Raw genomic sequence first — 17,455 nt, forward strand, 5'->3', positions numbered from 1 at the left:
ACAACTTTATATATATGTTCACCTATTGTTTATATTGTTTAGCTTGTAAACACATCTGAACTGTCTCCTCACCTCATGCTTGTGACGGAGTTAGCCGTTACCTCGTGATTTGCTTAGTTTGATTTATCACCCTGGTGGAAACATATTAAATTAAGATTTAAAAGCTAGAACGGAAACATTTAGGCTTTTAATTACAGCTCATAAAACTGTTAAATATAATGTTTAGGTAAACTATATATAAACATACATACAAGTATGTGAACACCCCTTCAAATGAATGGATTCGGCTATTTCAGCCACACCCAATGCTGACAGGTGTATAAATTCGAGCACACAGCCATGCAATCTCCATAGACAAACATTGGCAGTAGAATGGCCTTACTGAAGAGCTCAGTGACTTTCAACGTGGCACTGTCATAGGATGCCACCTTTCCAACAAGTCAGTTCATCAAATTTCTGCCCTGCTAGAGCTGCAGGTAAGTGCTGTTATTTTGAAGTGGAATTGTCTAGGAGCAACAACTGCTCAGCCATGAAGTGGTAGGCCACACAAGCTCACAGAACGGGACCGCTGAGAGCTGAAGCACGTACAAATCGTCTGTCCTCGGTTGCAACACACACTATCGAGTTCCAAACTGCCGTTGTCAGCTCAATAACTGTTTGTCTGAAGGTTAATGAAATGGGTTTCCATGGCTGTGCAGCCGCACACAAGCCTAAGATCACAATGCCCAACGCTAAGCGTCAGCTGGACTGGTGTAAAGCTCGCTGCCGTTGAACTCTGAAGCAGTGGAAATACATTCTCTGGAGTGATGAATCGTGCTTCACCATCTGGCAGTCTGATGGACAAATCTGGGTTTGGAGGAAAGCTACCTGCCCGAATGTGTAGTGCCAACTGTAAAGTTTGGTGGAGTAGGAATAATGGTCTAGGGCTCTTTTTTCATGGTTGAGGCCAGGCTCCTAAGTTCCAGTGAAGAGAAATCTTACAGCATACAATGATATTCTAGACAACTCTGTGCTCTCAACATTGTGGCAACAGTGTGGGGAAGGCCCTTTCCTGTTTCAGCATGACAATGCCCCCATGCACAAAGCGAGGCCCATACAGAAATGGTTTGTCGAGATTGGTGTGGAAGAACTTGACTGGTCTGCACAGAGCCCTGACCTCAACTCCATCGAACACCTTTGGGATGAATTGGAACGCCGACTGCTAGCCAGGCCTAATCGCCCAACATCAGTGCCCAACCTCACTAATGCTCTTGTGGCTGAATGAAAGCAAGTCTCCACAGTAATGTTCCAACATGTAGTGGAAAGCCTTCCCAGAAGAGTGGAGGCTTTTATAGTAGCAAAGGGGGACCAACTCCATATTAATACCTATGATTTTGGAATGAGATATTCAACGAGCAGGTGTCCACATACTTTTGGTCATGTAGTTTATCAACAGTATGATAGTCGTTCCACGAAATGAGTCCCTTTAGCATCCCTTTGACATTTTAAGTAGAAATTGTGCACCAATATTGCATTTTAAAAGCCTGTTATAGTAAATGAAATGCTCTGATCTCTAATATAAATACAGACTTGCTCAAGTGGCAAAATTCATGCATTTAGGAATGTCCCTCTGTGAACCCTCTGTGACATCTAGGAAGATTTTAACCCCCTGTAACGTGGGTCGTCTAATGGGGACCAAGACGCGGAGTGTAAAGTGCTCATATTTACTTTTATTTAACTCAAAATCAACCAAACAACAAAACGACCGAAAACAGTCCCGTCAGGTGCAACATACACAAAACAGGAAACAAACACCCACAAAACACAGGAAAAAAAACACCCCTACTAAATAGGACCTTCAATTAGAGGCAACGAGGAACAGCTGCCTCCAATTGAAGGTCAACCCAAGAAACTTCAACGTAGAAATAGACACACTAGAACAAACATTGAAATACACTAACATAGAACATAACCCAAATAACCCCGAAACACATCAAACAAACACCCCCTGCCACGCCCTGACCAAACTACAATAACAAATAACCCCTTCACTGGTCAGGACGTGACACCCCCTTAACCCCAATCATTATATCATTGTTAGTTGTTTTGTTGCTTTGACAAATACATGTTGGAAGATTATTATTTATTTCATGTGATTAGTGATTCATTTTAAGGTCAACGTGATCTGAACTCCTGTTTTAATATGATGAATCCTTCTCATTTATAAATATTTTTTTCAATGCAAACATTGAACATCTAATAGTCAAATCTTGGTGTAAAAGCAGGTGAGCTGGTTCTACTCTTTTTGCCCACTTTGTGGTGGAAAACTGAGCGGGTCAAGAATAACACGACAACCCTGTTACCCTTAGACATACATTCTAGAAATGTTTTAACAATTACATTTGTTTTGTAAAGCTTTCATTCAATTGCCCTTCCCTGTTGCACACAGCAAGCCTGTCACGAGGGGATTCATGGCTGATTTCAGATAAATACCTCAACCCTGTTACGATCCATCCTGTTACCTTATTTGGCACTTAATGTAGAGGCACTTACTTAAGTTGAACATGTTCTCTTTACAACGGAATGTTAAAATTAGGTGAAATAAAATATTTTTATTCGCCAAGTTTCACTACCCATCGACCTATGTCCTATTGAAGATCCTGGAGGCGCTTTTATTAGTCTCACATTTCAGTTGGCTAAAACGGTCCAGTAGGATTCTTATGACTTACTCACCAGTACAGTATTTCAATAATCTTATCCACTCATATTGCTGACAGCGATATAACTGCCTCAAACTTTTATTACACTCTGAAGTTCACCGCTTAGCAGCTGAGCTGGCTTTAATGATGACCTTTATTTATGACCTTTTCTGTTGGCCATGAATTTTCTGAGAGACCACTGAGCATCACTCGGGGCAACATACACATACCCTGCAAAGGGATAAATGTAAGAAAATAAATATGGCAAATGATTTCCTCTGGTCTGAAATGGCACACAGAACACTGTTAGAATTAATTGAAACATTAGACGTGTGGTATGAAACATTTTGTTTTATAATTTGGTCCCGTGTGGCTCAGTTGGTAGAGCATGGCACTTGCAATGCCAGGGCTGTGGGTTCAATTCCTCTAGGGGGACCAATACAAACAAATATGAAAATGTATGTACTCACTACTGTAAATCCCTCTGGATTAGAGCATCTGCCAAATGACTTAAATGAAATAGGAAAATATCATTTGAATAAAGAATATTACCTGAAATCAGCCGAATGAGCCATGTTGGGATGATGAGTTAAGAGACCTGTGGTCTGTAATGTGAGGAGCCCTTATTTACACAGTGTAAAGATAGGAAAAGAAGAGGGCATCTTAGAAAGTATGTGTTTCATAAAATATACTGCCTATTCTAACACAGATATCAGAGAGGGCAGTTATTACACCTTGAGTAGATACACATGAAATACTCTACAGTTATGGAACCTAATAAGTTAGGAACAGCAAAACAACAACATAAAAGTTCCATTGGAAGTCCGGGAAGAGCGGGGGGGGGTTAAACTCTGATAACTCACACGTACTTAATGAGTGGTAGAAGGGGTTTGCTGATTTGTTCTCAAGTAATGAAAATGTGGCATATTTTGAGGAAGAATTTTATAAAGCCACATGTTCACTGAAAACTAAACTTGAAAAAACAATGTCAGAGACCTCTTATATCTAGCATTTTATTTAATGTTCCCAACACAAGAACAGAGTTTGGTAGGAAGTCATTTTATATAATGTTCCCAAGACAAGAACAGAGTTTGATAGGAAGTCATTTTATATAATGTTCCCAACACAAGAACAGAGTTAGGAAGGAAGTTATTTTATGTCATGTTCCAAACACAAGAACAGAGTTTGGTAGGAAGTCATTTTATATAATGTTCCCAACACAAGAACAGAGTTAGGAAGGAAGTTATTTTATGTCATGTTCCAAACACAAGAACAGAGTTTGGTAGGAAGTCATTTTATACAATGTTCCCAACACAAGAACAGAGTTTGATAGGAAGTCATTTTATATAATGTTCCCAATACAAGAACAGAGTTTGGAAGGAAGTCATTTTATATAATGTTCCCAACACAAGAACAGAGTTTGGAAGGAAGTCATTTCATATAATGTTCCCAACACAAGAACAGAGTTTGGAAGGAAGTCATTTTATATAATGATCCCAACACAAGAACAGAGTTAGGAAGGAAGTTATTTTATGTCATGTTCCAAACACAAGAAAAGAGTTTGGAAGGAAGTCATTTTATATAATGTTCCCAACACAAGAACAGAGTTTAGAAAGAAGTCATTTTATATAATGTTCCCAACACAAGAACAGAGTTTGGAAAGAAGTCATTTTATATAATGTTCCCAACACAAGAACAGAGTTTGGAAGGAAGTCATTTTATATCATGTTCCAAACACAAGAACAGAGTTAGGAAGGAAGTCATTTTATATAATGTTCCCAACACAAGAACAGAGTTTGGTAGGAAGCCAATTTATATAATGAAGGGATGGCGGTTCATAATAATAACTGGAAAGTAGCAAATTGAATGGTATCAAACACATGGAATCCATGTGTTTGCTGTATTTGGTACCATTGCACCCATCCCACTCCATCCATTACTACAAGCACGTCCCCCCTTTGATATAATGTTCCCAATACAAAAACAGAGTTTGGTAGGAAGTCATTTTATATAGTGTTTCAAATACAAAAACAGAGTTTGGTAGGAAGTCATTTTATACAATGTTCCCAACAAAATAACAGAGTTCGGTAGGAGTGCTTTTAGCTTTGCTGAACTATCATCGTGGAACATATTACACAGCTATTTTCATGTCTCTCCAGAGATGTTCATTCGGGTTCAAGTCCTGGCTCTGGCTGGGCCACTCAAGGACATTCAGATACTTGTCCCGAAGCCACTCTTGCGTTGTCTTGGATGTGTGCTTAGGGTCATTGTCCTGTTGGAAGGTGAACCTTCACCCCAGTCTGAGATCCTGAGTGCTCTGGAGCAGGTTTTCATCAAGGATCTCTATGTACTTGGCTCCGTTCATCTTTGCCTCGATCCTGACTAGTCTCCCAGTCCCTAACGCTGAAAAACATCCCTACAGTATGATGCTGCCACCACCACGCTTCACCGTAGGAATGGTGCCAGGTTTCCTCCAGAAGGTGACAATTCGCACTCAGGCCAATGAGTTTAACCTTGGTTTCATCAGACCAGAGAATCTTGTTTCTCATGGTCTGAGAGTCTTTAGGTGCCTTTTTGTAAACTCCAAGCGGGCTGTCATTTGCCTTTTACTGAGGAGGGGCTTCCATCTAGCCACTCTACCATAAAGGCCTGATTAGTGGAGTGCTGCAGAGATGGTTGTCCTTCTGGAAGGTTTTCATAAAGGATAAATACAAATATCTGTAACCCGTAACTAAATTACTGATGAACTGTCTAATGAAGTCTTAAAATCCCTGAATTGACTGAAGTTCTACATGGTTTGATCCTAATATGTTTTGAGTACAGTATACTGCCATCCGCTTGGTGTAAGTCGATAGTGAATCCCATTCCCAAATCTTAAATAATGTATCCGTTTTAGACTTGTTCTCGCCTGGGTGTGGTTCGACTGAATGTTAACTTGATGATATTCAAAGGAACGTACCCACCCGTGATCACACTCAAACCACTCTTGGGGTGGTTGTGACCCTTCACGTCAAAGTGAAGAAATTCGGTGAAGTACGGTTATAGATGGTGGCTTACTACAATTCTCTTACAGTGGGCTTGTTTGTGGTTCTTTTGGGTTCTGTTAGGTACCTGTTTGGGGTTGTTTTGGGTACTTTTGGGTTGTTTGGGGTGATTAGTAAGACCCCTTGGGAGTTATAGGAAAAACAGAAACACTGAAGACATTGGTTATGCCACGTATTCCAAGGTGTATCAGACGTGTGTGTGTCCTGTTCTGAACTATTCAGCAGGAGGGTGGGGTTCTAAAAGGTATGAAACAAATGAATATGTCCATAACAGAGAAGCGCATTATTTTTTTGGTGTTCAAAAGTTTATGCCTATATTGGAAGTAACTGGGGACAAAGGCTGGGAACATATAGCAAAGTGCATGTATGTATAGATTGTGTAGGTCTCTATCTCTCACACCTGACTCTTCTCTTTGTGTCAGAATGGGTTTAAATGCCATCCATTTAATTTATTTGTTACCGCTCTAGGGTTATTGTTATTGCTTGGATTACCTTATCTACTATTATACATTAATATTGATTCATTCTTTATGCCCAGTGTCCACCCAGCACATCAGTACAAGAAGCCCCATATCTGCTGGATACACTAGTTGAGCAGGGTGAGCATCTAGAAGGATCCCATCAAGGCCTTTTCATTTCTTGGACTGTGCTCTCATCTTCACTGCAGCCAAGGTTTATTGTTCGGTATATCTGCCAACGCAGCCTAATTCTGGCACCGACGCCACTGTTATTAGACAAGATATTTACTTGCCATGTTTGTGGGTGGAGAGAACATTAGCACCATGCAGACGAAACATTTATGATATTGATTTTAATGTGCAAAGATCTTGCATGATCTATGACCTGCGTTTTTGTATTTGAGGGACATGTTTAGCTCCAAAGTTGCTCTGGGCAGAAGTTACCCTCCAGGGTAAAACTGACCTTAGATCATGTACAGCTGTCATACCCAACTAGACAACTGTGCATTTGGCTACAAAGACCTCATCTGACTTTACAGCCATGGGTCTTCTCACAATGCAGATCAGGGGTCATTTCAAGTAAATTCAGGAAGTGAAGTTAAATTATGTCTATTTAAAAGCATTGTGACATTTTTGAATTTTGTTTACTTCCTGATTGAACTGAATTTTATTTCTTCCACTCCAGCACTAACGAACTGGACCTGATTTAAAGTAATTAAGGGCTAAATTGAAGATCATGATTAGTTGTAAATCAAATGTTATTGGTCACGTAACACATATTTTGCAGATGTTATCACAGTTGCAGCGAAATGCTTATGTTCCTAGCAGTGAAGTAATACCGAACAATTCAATACAGGCAAATCCCCCAAAATAAAGGAATTAAATATAGAACAAAGGATTTATTGTAGTAGAATGTTTTCATTGGTCAGAATGTAATGAGGAGATTGAGATTAAGAATTCAGGTTCAGTATTTATTACACAGTAGAACAGGAAGAGAGAGCACATGAGGGGAGGGTTTGATTAAGGTTGATTAAGGTTTAGGAGTTGGAGTTGGGGCTTGTAAAGGCTGATAGGAAGGTTAGGTTGTGGAAATGTAGAAACATAAAATGGTATTTTAAAACGTTAGACAAACAACTGACTATGAGACATTAGCTTGTCATTTAGTGGGTTAGTTTCCCCTTTTGCAGTGTGACTTCTCAAGGAAATGTACCACGTGTGTACAAATGATGTTGGGACTTTATTAGATATGCAGTGAAATGGAGAGTAACATTTATTCTAACTGAGTGCAGTGACCCACTTCTACATTCTTCGATGGGGGTTCCATTTATGACACTGAAGGGGTTTGTGACCAAAAGCTCCAACAGGGTATCTCATGAATCCTAACTTTAAATGAGAAGGGAGAGACTCATCAAAGAACAGTAGCATGGATGAAGTTCATTTCTTTTCCCCATCCACCATACAGGTCAATCGACATACACCAACCACTCCATCGATATAGCTTCACTTATATCCTCTTCCTTTATTTCTTGCTCCACCCCAGAAATAACCCCCTTTATAGGCATTTAGTTTTACTTACATTTAAGAGCAGGTGGAGGCCACGGAAGGAGAGTTTTATGGCATTGAAGCTCGTCTGGAGGTTAGTTAACACAGTGTCCAAAGAGGGGCCAGAAGTATACAGAATGGTGTCGTCTGTGTAGAGGTGGATCAGAGAATCACCAGCAGCAAGAGCGACATCATTGATGTATACAGAGAAGAGAGTCGGTCCGAGAATTGAACCCTGTGGCACCCCCAAAGAGACTGCCAGAGGCCCTCCCGAATTGACACACTGAACTCTATATATGCTTCTTCTGCTCCGCACACACACACACAAAAAATAAGACCACTTCTTGTGACTCTCACCTTCTCCACACTTTCCTCCAACACATTCCAGATATTCCTGGAGATGTTATACGGATTTCCCAAGTAGCATTGATCTAAAATACCTCACTCCGACTAAAAACGAGTCTCGTGATTACTTTTTTCCGCCACAGCTTTGCTTCTCTTGTTACCCTTTTTTCTTCGCCACGGTAACCCACTCATTCTCACTTTCTGTATTATTAGCTTCATTCGACTCACAAGCATTTTGAAACAAAACCTCAGAAGAGAATTGGAGATGGCGGAAACTATGGTATAAAGGCGTTGACACAATTTGAATGTGCATGCCGCCATCTACTCACCACTTCTATATGGAAATGAAAGGGGTGTAAAAAGGCAGTGGAGAGATGATTAGGGAGTGGTAACAGGTGTGGAGGGAAGGGGCGTGGCCTAGGGTAATTAGAAGCAATTGGGATTCCTGTAGGAGTAGCATGACCCTTCACAACAAGTTGATTTTGCCAAAGATTGTTTATTATATTGACAATATATTTTAGTGACCACTCTAATAATGGAAATGGGAGGAGGTGAGATTAGGTGTGACCATTTTAGCCAATGAGAGGGCAGATACTGTGTGTTAACAACAGATAGATAGAGGACTCATATTTGTATCTGTGCCATTATAGTGTCTGTGACAGCATGGGCAGTGCCATTGAGGCTATCTCCATTTTAGAGTAGTCAATTCTATTCTTCTTCATTGGCTGATGGCTCCCGACTCATAGGAATCCCAACCTGATTTCAAGTAATTAAGGGCTAAATTGAAGGTTATGATCATTTGATTTAGCTGAACCCGCTGTGTTAGTGCTGGGGTGGAATAAAAGCCAGCACCCCATGTGGATGGGCTGTCCAGAACAGGAGTTGCAGGTCCCTGATATACTGTTATTAACTGTCAGATGTCATTAAGCAGTTGAGTAAACTGTCATTATGAAACTGTTATTGTACATTTGTATTTTATCAGGGCCTTGGGGGGATCGGATAGTAACTGTTGATCCAATACATTTTGTTCTGTAAAACGACCTGCAAAGTAGTTGGCCTGAGACACCCCAGTGCCTTGGCTCACGTCAGCATTTTGTTTTACATGATTCAATCCATTAAAATGTCAAAGCCATTCAAATCTATATCTGGATTTGAAATGTCACATGCTGTGGCATGGACCTACTAAACATCCAATCTTGGCTCGGTTAATTCAGATCTTATTTTCCAGGTCACATATCTTGCTGTAAATCTATTACGGTGTCAGCAATGTGAGGACCTTATGGTTGACTAATAAGGTCAAAATAATGTGCTGGCCTGTATCAGATCTCTGTGGTCTACTGTATAGGTATGATGTCATCACCTTTCAGCATGCAGTGTTACGTCAATGGAGGGCTAAACGTAATATTAATCTAATACATTTACAAGGATAAACACTTGGATCAAATGGGGAGCTGTTGTGTTTTTCAACAAGTTGTACAGATCTTTGGACAAACAAGTCCACAGTTATTACCCCCTGCCTAGTGACCTTCTCCAACCATGATCCAAACTGGGTGTCAGAAATACATGCAGCCTAAAGTAGTTTGGGATTTCTTCATGACCCTGCGTCATAGAGATGGTATCAAACCACATCTGCTGAACTGTTCTTGAATCTCCAATTTGATCCCATACAGTCGATGGCAGAGTTACAGGAAGCAAACTAAATCAACAGATCATTTACAAGCCCAATATGTCCATGTTCAGAAACAAGTGTGTCAGAAATACATCCAGCTTCCACCTCAATACAGTGCCTTTGGAAGTATTCAGACCCCTTCCATTTCTCCACATTTTGTTATGTTACAGTCTTATTCTAAAATGGATAAAATCAAGTAAATTCCTCATCAATCTACACACAATATCCCATAATGACAAAGTGGAAACAGGTTTTTGAAATTTTACCAAATGTATAAAAAACGTACCTTATTTACATAAGTATTCAGACCCTTTGCAATGAGACTTGAAATTGAGCTCAGGTGCATCCTGTTTCCATTTATCATCCTTGAGATGTTTCTACAACTTGATTGGAGTCCACCTGTGGTAAATTCAATTGATTGAACATGATTTGGAAAGGCACACACCTGTCTATATAAGGTCTCACAGTTGACAGTGCACGTCAGAGCAAAAACCAAGCCATGAGGACGAATCAATTGTTCGTAGAGCTCCGAGACAGGATTGTTTCGAGGCACAAATCTGGGGAAGGGTACCAAAAAATGTCTGCAGCATTGCAGGTCCCCAAGAACACAGTGGCCTCCATCATTCTTCAATGGAAGAAGTCTGGAACCAGCAAGACTCTTCCTACAGTTGGCCGGCCTGCCAAACTGAGCAATCGGGGGAGAAGGGCCTTGGTCAGGGAGGTGACCAAGAATAGATGGTCACTCTGACAGAGCTCTAGAGTTCCTCTGTGGAGATGGGAGAACCTTCCAGAAGGACAAATATCTCTGCAGCACTCCACCAATCAGGCCTTTATGGTAGAGTGGCATAGATGGAAGTCAAAGGTATATGGAAGCCGCTTGGAGTTCGCCAAAAGGCATATAAAAACTCGTAGACCATGAGAAACAAGATTCTCTGGTCTGATGAAACCAATATTTAACTATTTGGCCTGAATGCAAAACTTCACGTCTGGAGGAAACCTGGCACCATCCCTACGGTGAAGGACGGTGGTGTAAGCATGCTGTTGTGGGATGTTTTCAGCGTTAGGGACTGGGAGACTGGTCAGGTTTGTATGGAAAGATGAATGGAGCAAAGTACAGAGAGATCCTTGATGAAAACCTGCTCCAGAGTGCTCAGGACCTCAGACTGGGGTGAAGGTTCACCTTCCAACAGGACAGCGACCCTAAGCTGACAGCCAAGATACGGGAGTGGCTTTCGGGACAAGTCTCTGAATGTCCTTGAGTATCCCAGTCAAAGCCCGGACTTGAACCCGATCAAACATCTCTGGATGTAGAATAATAGTGAAGACATCAAAACTATGAAATAACACATATGGAATTATGTAGTAACCAAAAAAGGGTTAAACATATATTTGAGATTCTTCAAAGTAGCCACCCTTTCCCTTGATGACAGCTTTGTACACACTTGACATTCTCTCAACTAGCTTCACCTGGAATGTTTTTCCAACAGTCTTCAGAGAGTTCACACATATTGCAATTGTTGGCTGCTTTTCCTTCACTCTGCGGTCCAACTCATCCCAAACTATCTCAATTGGGTTGAGGTCAGGTGATTGTGGAGGCCAGGTCATCTGATGCAGCACTCCATCACTCTCCTTCTTGGTCAAATATGTCTTAAACAGCCTGGAGGTGTGTTGGATCATTGTCCTGTTGAAAAACAAATGATAGTCCCACTAAGCGCAAACCAGAATGAATACCATGATCTGTTTCACCTGTCTTTGTGATTGTCTCCACCCCCCTCCAAGTCTCGTCCATCTTCCCCAATATCCCCTGTGTATTTATACCTGTTTTCTCTTTGTGTCTGTTGCCAGTTCATCTTGTTTGTTCAAGTCAACCAGCTTTTTATGTCTCAGCTAAAGCTTTTCTCTCTTTTCTTGTCCTCCTGTTTTTGAACCTTGCCTGTCCTGACTCTGAGCCCGCCAGCCTACCACTCTGCCTGCCACTGACCCTGCCTGCCGACTTGTACCTTTGCCCCCTTCTGGATTACTGACCTCTGCCTTACCCTGACCCTGAGCCTGCCTGCCGCCCGGTACTGTTGCCCCACCTCTGGTTTACAGACCCCTGTCTGCCTTGACCTGTCTATTGCCTGCCCCTGTTGGATTATCGTTTATTCGACGTTGTCTGCATTTGGATCTTACCTTCATACCTGATAGTAGTAGTCAAAAATTATAAAAAGTAACACAATAAAATAACAATAACAAGGTTATATAGAAGAGGTACCGGTACCGAGTCAATGTGCGGGGATACAGGTTAGTCTAGGTAATTTGTACATGTAGGTATGGGTAAAGTGATACAGATAATATAATAGACAGAGCGTAGCAGCAGTGTAAAAGCAAATGGGGGGGTGGCAATGTAAATAGTCCGGGTGGCCATTTTATTAATTGTTCAGCAGTCTTATGGCTTGGGGTTAGAAGCTGTTAAGGAGCCTTTTGGTCCTAGACTTGGTGCTCCGGTAATGCTTGTAGTGCGGTAGCAGAGAGAACAGTCTATGTTTTGGGTGACTGGAGTCTTTGTCTTTGACTGGAGTCTTTTTGGGCCTTCCTCTGACACAGCCTAGTATATAAGTCCTGGATGGCAGGAAGCTTGGCCCCAGTGATGTACTGCGCCGTACGCACTACCCTCTGTAGCGCCTTACGGTTGCCATACCAGGCGGTGATGCAATCGGTTAGGATGCTCTCGATGGTGTAGCTGTAAAAATATTTGAGGATCTGGGAACCCATGCCAAATCTTTTCAGTCTCCTGAGGGGTAAAAGGCATTGTCGGGCCTTCTTCACGACTGTCTTGGTAGGTTTGGACCATGATAGTTCATTGGTGATGTGGACACCAAGGAACTTAAAACTCTCGACTCGCTCCACTACAGCCCCGTCAATGTTAAAGGGGACCTATTCAGCCCGCCTTTTCCTGTAGTCCACGATCAGCTCCTTTGTCTTGCTCACACTGAGGGAGAGGTTGTTGTCCTGGCACCACACTGCCAGGTCTCTGACCTCCTCCCTATAGGCTGTCTCATCGTTATCGGTGATCAGGCCTACCACTGTTGTGTCATCAGCAAATTTAATGATGGTGTTGGAGTCATGTTTGGCCACGCAGTCATGGGTGAACAGGGAGTACAGGAGGGGACTAAGCACATACTTCTGAGGGGCCCCAGTGTTAAGGATCAGCTTGGCAGATGTGTTGTTGCCTACCCTTACCACCTGGGGTGGCCCGTCAGGAAGTCCAGGATCCAGTTGCAGAGGGTGGTGTTTACCAGTTGCTAAGCAGTTGCTAGGGACTCTTTTGGAAGAAGCTAGCTAGCTAACGAAGAACAATTCTTATCTAGTTAACAGAAGAAAAGAAAGAGAAAATCAGGACAGAAGAAAAAGGATATCAAAGTGAAACAGTTCTCTAAAGACACAAGAGACAATTATACAAGAAACAACACTTCTGTAGCTTGTCAACTATGTGTCTGTCTATCCCTGTTCTCTCCTCTCTGCACAGGCCATACAAACGCTTCACACCGCGTGGCCGCTGCCACTCTAACCTGGTGGGCCCAGCGCGCACGACCCACGTGGAGTTCCAGGTCTCCGGCAGCCTCTGGAACTGCCGGTCTGCAGCCAACAAGGTTGAGTTCATCTCAGCCTATGCTACCCTCCAGTCCCTAGACTTCCTGGCGCTGACGGAAACATGGATTACCACAGATAACACTGCTACTCCTACTGCTCTCTCTTCGTCTGCCCACGTGTTCTCGCATACCCCTAGAGCATCGAGCCAGCGGGGTGGTGGCACTGGAATCCTCATCTCTCCCAAGTGGACATTCTCTCTTTCTCCCCTGACCCATCTGTCTATCTCCTCATTTGAATTCCATGCTGTCACAGTTACCAGCCCTTTCAAGCTTAACATCCTTATCATTTATCGCCCTCCAGGTTCCCTTGGAGAGTTCATCAATGAGCTTGACGCCTTGATAAGTTCCTTTCCTGAGGATGGCTCACCTCTCACAGTTCTGGGTGACTTTAACCTCCCCACGTCTACCTTTGACTCATTCCTCTCTGCCTCCTTCTTTCCACTCCTCTCCTCTTTTGACCTCACCCTCTCACCTTCCCCCCCCTACTCACAAGGCAGGCAATACGCTTGACCTCATCTTTACTAGATGCTGTTCTTCCACTAATCTCATTGCAACTCCCCTCCAAATCTCCGACCAGTACCTTGTATCCTTTTCCCTCTTGCTCTCATCCAACACTTCTCACTCTGCCCCTACTCGGATGGTATTGCACCGTCCCAACCTTCGCTCTCTCTCTCCCGCTACTCTCTCCTCTTCCATCCTATCATCTCTTCCCTCTGCTCAAACCTTCTCCAACCTATCTCCTGATTCTGCCTCCTCAACCCTCCTCTCCTCCCCTTTCTGCATCCTTTGATTTTCTCTGTCCCCTATCCTCCAGGCCGGCTCGGTCCTCCCCTCCTGCTCCGTGGCTCGACGACTCACTACGAGCTCACAGAACAGGGCTCCGGGCAGCTGAGCGGAAATGGAGGAAAACTTCGCCTCCCCTGCGGACCTGGCATCCTTTCACTCCCTCCTCTCTACATTCTCCTCTTCTGTCTCTGCTGCTAAAGCCACTTTCTACCACTCTAAATTCCAAGCATCTGCCTCTAACCCTAGGAAGCTCTTTGCTACCTTCTCCTCCCTCCTGAATCCTCCTCCCCCCCCTCCTCCCTCTCTGCGGATGACTTCGTCAACCATTTTGAAAAGAAGGTTGACGATATCCGATCCTCGTTTGCTAAGTCAAACGACACCGCTGGTCCTGCTCACACTGCCCTACCCTGTGCTTTGACCTCTTTCTCCCCTCTCTCTCCAGATGAAATCTCGCGTCTTGTGACGGCCGGCCGCCCAACAACCTGCCCACTTGACCCTATCCCCTCCTCTCTTCTCCAGACCATTTCCGGAGACCTTCTCCCCTTCCTCACCTCGCTCATCAACTCATCCTTGACCGCTGGCTACGTCCCTTCCGTCTTCAAGAGAGCGAGTGTTGCACCCCTTCTGAAAAAAACCTACACTCGATCCCTCCGATGTCAACAACTACAGACCAGTATCCCTTCTTTCTTTTCTCTCCAAAACTCTTGAACGTGCCGTCCTTGGCCAGCTCTCCTGCTATCTCTCTCAGAATGACCTTCTTGATCCTAATCAGTCAGGTTTCAAGACTGGGCATTCAACTGAGACTGCTCTTCTCTGTGTCACGGAGGCTCTCCGCACTGCTAAAGCTAACTCTCTCTCCTCTGCTCTCATCCTTCTAGACCTATCTGCTGCCTTTGATACTGTGAACCATCAGATCCTCCTCTCCACCCTCTCCGAGTTGGGCATCTCCGGCGCGGCCCACGCTTGGATTGCGTCCTACCTGACAGGTCGCTCCTACCAGGTGGCGTGGCGAGAATCTGTCTCCGCACCATGCGCTCTCACCACTGGTGTCCCCCAGGGCTCTGTTCTAGGCCCTCTCCTATTCTCGCTATACACCAAGTCACTTGGCTCTGTCATATTCTCACATGGTCTCTCCTATCATTGCTATGCAGACGACACACAATTAATCTTCTCCTTTCCCCCTTCTGATAACCAGGCGGTGAATCGCATCTCTGCATGTCTGTCAGACATATCAGTGTGGATGACGGATCACCAGCTCAAGCTGATCCTCGGCAAGACGGAGCTGCTCTTCCTCCCGGGGAAGGACTGCCCGTTCCATGATCTCGCCATCACGGTTGACAACTCCCTTGTGTCCTCCTCCCAGAGTGCTAAGAACCTTGGCGTGATCCTGGACAACACCCTGTCGTTCTCCACTAACATCAAGGCGGTGACCCGATCCTGTAGGTTCATGCTCTACAACATTCGCAGAGTACGACCCTGCCTCACACAGGAAGCGGCGCAGGTCTTAATCCAGGCACTTGTCATCTCCCGTCTGGATTACTGCAACTCGCTGTTGGCTGGGCTCCCTGCCTGTGCCATTAAACCCCTACAACTCATCCAGAACGCCGCAGCCCGTCTGGTGTTCAACCTTCCCAAGTTCTCTCACGTCACCCCGCTCCTCCGCTCTCTCCACTGGCTTCCAGTTGAAGCTCGCATCCGCTACAAGACCATGGTGATTGCCTACGGAGCTGTGAAGGGAACGGCACCTCCATACCTTCAGGCTCTGATCAGGCCCTACACCCAAACAAGGGCACTGCGTTCATCCACCTCTGGCCTGCTGGCCCCCCTACCTCTGAGGAAGCACAGTTCCCGCTCAGCCCAGTCAAAACTGTTCGCTGCTCTGGCACCCCAATGGTGGAACAAGCTCCCTCACGACACCAGGACAGCGGAGTCAATCACCACCTTCCGGAGACACCTGAAACCCCACCTCTTTAAGGAATACCTAGGATAGGATAAAGTAATCCTTCTAACCCCCCCCCCTTAAAAGATTTAGATGCACTATTGTAAAGTGGTTGTTCCACTGGATATCATAAGGTGAATGCACCAATTTGTAAGTCGCTCTGGATAAGAGCGTCTGCTAAATGACTTAAATGTAATGTAAATGTAAATGTAAATGTGTTGAACGCTGAGCTGTAGTCAATGAACAGCATTCTCATATAGGTTTTCCTTTTGTCCAGGTGGGAAAGAGCAGTATGGAGTGCGATTGCGATTGCGCTCTCCGGGATGATGGTGTTGATGTGAGTCATGACCAGCCTTTCACAGCACTTTATGTCTATCGACGTGAGTGCTACGGGGCGGTAATCATTTAGGCAGGTTATCTTCACTTCCTTGGGCACAGGGACTATGGTGGTCTGCTTGAAACATGTAGGTATTACAGACTCAGTCAGGGGGAGTTTGAAAATGTCAGTGAAGACACTTGCCAGTTGGTCCGCGTATGCTTTGAGTACATGTCCTGGTAATCTGTCCTGCCCCGCAGCTTTGTGAATGTTGACCTGTTTAACTTTTTAAGGTATAGGGGGCAGTATTTTCATTTTCGGATGATAAGCGTGCCCAGAGTAAACTGCCTAATACTCGGGCCCAGAGTCAAATATTCGCATATTATTAGAATATTTGGATAGAAAACACTCTGAAGTTTCTAAAACTGTCTGAATGATGTCTGTGAGTATAACAGAACTCATATGGCAGGCAAAAACCTGAGAAAAATCCAACCAGGAAGTGGGAAATCTGAGAATTGTAGTTCTTCTTTTGAATCCCTATCAAAACTATAGTGTCTGTGGGGTCACGTTGCACTTCCTAAGGCTTCCATTGGCTGTCAACAGCCTTTAGAAACTTGTTTCATCCTTCTCCTGTTACTTGGCAGAAAATAGGAGCTCAGTCAATGAGTGGACTGCCTGAGGACAAAGGGTTTGGTGATGCGTGAGCCCGCCAGTTCATTCTTTTTCTTCTTGAATGAATACGCTATTGTCCGGTTGGAATATTATCAACGTTTTATCTTAAAAAGACCCTAAGGATTGAATGTAAACAATGTTTGACATGTTTCTACAAACGGTAATGGAACTATTTGACTTTTCGTGTCTGGATTTACGCTCACACGTTATGCCTTTGGATAGTGATCTGAACACACGAACAAAACGGAGGTATTTGGACATAAATATGGAGTATTTCGAACAAAAATAACATTTCTTGTGGAAGTAGGAGTCCTGGGAGTGCATTCTGACGAAGATCAGCAAAGGTAAGAGAATATTTATAATACTAATTCTGA

Source organism: Salmo salar, chromosome ssa12 (assembly GCF_905237065.1).
Source record: "Salmo salar chromosome ssa12, Ssal_v3.1, whole genome shotgun sequence".
Taxonomy (NCBI): domain Eukaryota; kingdom Metazoa; phylum Chordata; class Actinopteri; order Salmoniformes; family Salmonidae; genus Salmo; species Salmo salar.